Here is a 5,215-nt window from a genome sequence, read left to right as displayed (position 1 = left end):
ACTTCACTTTCTCTGAGGCCAGTGGTGATCTCTGGACTTAGATTTTCCAGACTTTTGAGTCTGCTCATTCCGGTACAGGGATATTTTCCTTTCTGGTAGGTCTGTGGAAGATAAATTGTTCTGGTGTATGTAATTTCCATCATAGTTCTAGTAACACACACTCTTCAACACAAATGGATAGGCTGGGAGGTGGGACATCTGAGTACTTCATAGTACGAAGTGTATATCAGAAAGCTTTCTACACAGAAAACTTTTATTAATTGTCAAGCCTAGGGGCATGGTTGTTATGGGGGGATGTCCCATATCTCATATTGGGAAAGTTTGCTGACTGAGTTTTGGCAGTAGTTCATCTCTACTGACAAGAAATGTTTCAATCAAATGAATACTCCTTATGATGCTCTTGTAAAGGCATCTGTTCTATTTTTCATTTCTTTTAAGAGAAAGAAAGGTCATATTTGTAGTTTACTAGACTTACGGTGACTATGCTGTATTAGGGTGAAATTTCCAGTTTGTTTCACATTGAAAAAAGACAATGAAGAGATGCTCCCGAACTAAATCATCATCCCGCTGCACAGACCCAAGGTGACAGTAATTTCATTCACAGTCTAATTACAGGTTTATGATGACCTTCAATCAACTAACTTTAAAACCATGAGCAATTCCAAAAATAGAAAGTAATGCTTCACTGTGTGTAATGCCTAATATATACTTTCCTTTTCTTTGGCCAGATGTAAGAGGCCATGGATACAGACTTGTGCAGAGAAGAATGAGAGTTCATACAGAGGCATGCTTGCTAAGAGATAGTTGCATATAGATGATGTACAAACGATAAAAGGAGACCTTGTTACCATAGGGAAGTCTTTCAAGCTTGTGTTCGTCCAGAACTAAACCCTTGGCTGTTTGAACTTCATGCTATGGCTACTTCATTCAGTCGACCTTACTAGAATTTTAAGGTGTTTTTTTTCCCATTTAGTCTTCACTTAGGCAATCCTGACCCTCAAAGAAACTTCCGTTGTTATGTATGAGAGAGGGGCCAGGCCCTGCCCAAACCTATTGTACCAGACTATGTTGAGGAGTGGACTGGGCATGGGCTAGGGTGGAGGTTAGGGAGGGCGGGAGAAAGCAAGGGTGTGGGAGGAGGAGTGGGAGGGAGAACTGTGGTTGAAATGTAAAAAGAAATCAAAAATAAAAAATGGGGAAAAAAATCTTAATACTGGGAAGTGAGAAAAAATCAAACCACATTATTCATACAATAACAGCTGTAGCAATAACTGGTACTTTATTCATCTTTTACTCATCCAGACACTGTACTAAGATTAATATTAATGTACTTACTCCTATACCTTTATATCACCTATTGTCTCACACTGCTTCTCTTTTCTTTGTAGTGCTTGTACTTGACAGACATATACTGACTCTCTCATTTGTCACTTTACATTCTGTAATGTAGTTTTTTAAAAAGGCAGGACTTTTATATGTCATGTTAACTAAAGACAGCCAAATGCACAATATACTTAGTAAACACTTTGTTGAGTTTACTAAATTAAATAAATTCCCATTCTGAAAATGAGCTCTTGTGTATCCTTTGCTGGTAGAGGAAATTTATGTAGAGATGCATCATGGAACCTATACACAGTCAAATGTAATGAGCAAAAGGGAGATTTTCTCTCAGATTTGACCTGATCTCAAGGATTGTATTCTTTTTCTTCAGTGTCACAGCCTAGTACTTGTGCTAAGTCAGAAAGGATGGGGGTTCTTGAGTAGAAGAACGGAGGGATATGAACAGTTACATTAATACAGAGATTTTACTTTTAACCTTCAATTCTAGTGCTTTCAGAGATAATGATGCATATGTTGTAAGAACTCACGTATTGTGAGTGTGCAGCAGAGAAAATTATGCAAAATTTGCAAGCCTACTATCCAGGGATCGTTGTGGTCTGTGCTTACCAGAATATGACTTTCATATTCTGGCTTCTTTGGTTTAACTTTACTTCAAGTTGTATTTATTTTCCTATAAACACCATAGTTTTGGGTCAGGGAAGGTGATTTAAATAAGAGGGTATTAAGACACATGTGCTATGAAAGGAGAAATGAGAAAACGGTGGGAACAGTACTGATGCTAATAGGGAGGTAGGAGGGATAAAAGACAATAACAATGATTGAAAAAGTCATAGGGAAACATTTTATGTTTACTTAAATACATAAATATATACATATATATGGTATTCATGCATATGTATATGCATACATAAAATTTTTTAGATTTAAATTTTCCTTTATCCTTTCTTTACTTATCTATTTATTTTACATCCCAGTTGCATCCTTTCCCCATCCTCCCCTCCTAGCCCCTTCTTCCCATCCCACCCCCTGCTCCCACCTACCAATCCTGTCCTCCTCCGTATCCATCCAGGAAAGGTCAGGTCTCTCATGAGTATCAACAAAATATGGCATATCAAGTTGCAGTAAGACTAAGCACTTCCCCATATGTTAAGGCTGGGCAAGGCAACCCATTATGAGGAGTAAGGTCCCAAAAGCCAGTAAAAGAGTCAAAGACAGTCCTGTTCCCACTGTTAGGAGTCCCACAAAAAGACCAAGCTACACAACTGTAACATATATACAGAGTGCCCAGGTCAATCCCATGCAGCCTCCCTGGTTGTTGGGTCAGTCTCTGTGAATCTCTATGAATCCAGGTTAGTCAATTCTGTGGGTTTTCTTGTGGTATCCTTGACTCTTCTGGGTCTTACACTCCTTTGTCCTCCAACTCTGCAGGATTCCCGAACTCTGCCTAATGTTTGGCTGTGGGTATTTGGATCTGCCTCCATCAGTTGCTGGATGGTACTAGTCTGATGACAATTGGGCCAGGAACCAATCTGGTCACAGGAGGTGACCAGTTCAGGCTACTTATCCACTAGTGCTAGGAGTCTAAGCTGGTATCCTTCCTATAGACACCTGGTAGAGTACCCTGAGCCAGGCTTCCAGTCCACCCAAAATGCCCTCAGTTCCAGCACTAACCCTCAGCACTCTTCCCCTCCGTGACCATTCCCTCTCAACCTGATTGCTTATGTTTCTATCTCCACCTGCTTTCAGTCAACTCATGAAATCTTTATTTTCCCTGCCCAGGGAAATCTGTGTCTCCCCCCCCCCCGCCCATGAAACCTCCCTGTTACCTAGTCTTTCTGGGTTTGTGGATTATAGCATAGTTATCTTTTATTTTACAGCTAACATCCACTTGTTAGTGAGTACATACCATGTTTGTCTTTCTTGGTCTGGGTTACCTCACTCAGGATGATTTCTCTTAGTTCCATCCATTTGCCTTCAAATTTCCTAGTGTCATTTTTTACCAGCTGAGTAATCCTCCATTGTGCAAAGTACCACATTTTCCTTATCCATTTTTTTGTTTGATGGGCACCTAGGTTGTTTCCAGGTTCTGGCTATTACAAATAATTCTGCTATGAACATAGCTGAGCAAGTGTCCTTGTGGTGCAATTGAGCATCCTTTTCGTATATGCACAAGAGATTATAGCTTGGCCTTGTGGCAGGTTGATACTCAGGTTTCTAAGAAACCACCACACTGACTTCCAAAGTGACTATACAAGTTTACACTCCCACCAGCATTGGAATGTTCCCCTTATTCCACAGCATCTCCAGCATAAGCTGTCACTTGTGTTTTTGATCTTAGCCATTCTAAGATGGAATCTCAGAGTCATTTTGATTTGCATTTCCCTGATAGCTAAGGATTTTGAACATCTCCTTGTGTGTTTCTCAGCTATTTGATATTCTTTTGTTGAGAATTCTGTTTAGATTTGTATCCCATATTTTAACTGGATTATTTGGTTTATTATTTCTAGTTTCTTGAGTTCTTTATATATTTTGGATATCAGCCCTCTGTCAGATAATAGGGTTGGAGAAGGTATTTTCATATTCTGTCGACTGTCATTGTGTCCTATGGTAGTGTCTTTTGCCTTACAGAAACTTTTCAATTTCATGAAGTTCCATTTATTAATTATCAATCTTAGTGCCTGTACCAGTGGTTTTTGGTTCAGGAAATTGTCTCCTGTGCCAATGCATTTGAGATTATTTCCCACTTTCTCTTCTATCAGGTTCAGTGTTCTGGATTTATGTTGAGGTCTTTGATCCACTTGAACTTGAGTTTTGTGCAGGGTGACAAATATGGATCCCTTTGCAATCTTCTTCATGCTGACATCCAGTTATGCCAGCACTGTTTGTTGAAGAAACTTTCTTTTGTACATTGTGTAATTTTGGATTTTTGTTGAATATCAAGTGTCTGTATGTCTGTGGATTTACATCTGAGTCTTTTATTTGATTCCATTGATCCACCTACAACTCTGTAGTAGAGCTTGAAATCGGGGATGGTGATACCTTTAGAAGTTCTTTTATTGTACAGGATTGTTTCATGTACCCTGGGTTTTTGTTTTTGCATATGTATTTGGCCATTGTTCTTTCAACTCCTGTAAAGAATTGTGTTGAAATTCAAAATGGGGATTGCATTGAATCCATAGATTGGTTTTGGTAAGATAGCCATTTTAATCCTACAGATCCATGAGCATGTCAATATTTCCATCTTCTGATATCTTTTTCAATTTATTTCTGAAGACTTTTTTCACTTGCTTCATTAGAGTTAAACGAATATACTTTATATTATTTGAGGCTATTGTGAAATGTGTTGATTCTATGATTTCTTTCTCAGTCCATTTATCAATTGTACATAAGATGTCTAATGATTTTTTTTGTGTTAATCTTGTATTCAGCCATTTTGACCAAAAGTGTTTATCAGATTTTGGAGTTCCCTGGTAGTGTTTTTGAGGTTGCTTATGTATACTCTCATATCATCTGAAAATAAAAATACTTTGACTTCTTCCTTTCCACTTTATATCCACAGATGTTCTTTTGTTGTCTTATTGCTTTAGCTAGAACTTCAAGTACTATATTGAATAGCTATGAAGAGAGTGGACAACTTTGCCTTGTTCCTCATTTGAGTGGCATTGTTTTGAGTTTCTCTCCATTTAATTTAATGTTGGCAATCATCTTGCTGTCTATTGCTTTTATTATGTTTAAATATGTCCCTAGTATCCTTGATCTCTAAAGGTTCCTAGATCTGTCCTGGTTTCTGGTAAGTCCACTTCTTCTGAAGTTGTAGACCAGAATACGGAGCCCAGGGGATGAGGTGCAGACTGGAGTCCCTAGATCTGGTTTG

This window comes from Cricetulus griseus, chromosome X (assembly GCF_003668045.3).
Source record: "Cricetulus griseus strain 17A/GY chromosome X, alternate assembly CriGri-PICRH-1.0, whole genome shotgun sequence".
Lineage (NCBI taxonomy): Eukaryota > Metazoa > Chordata > Mammalia > Rodentia > Cricetidae > Cricetulus > Cricetulus griseus.
This window is presented reverse-complemented; position numbering follows the sequence as displayed.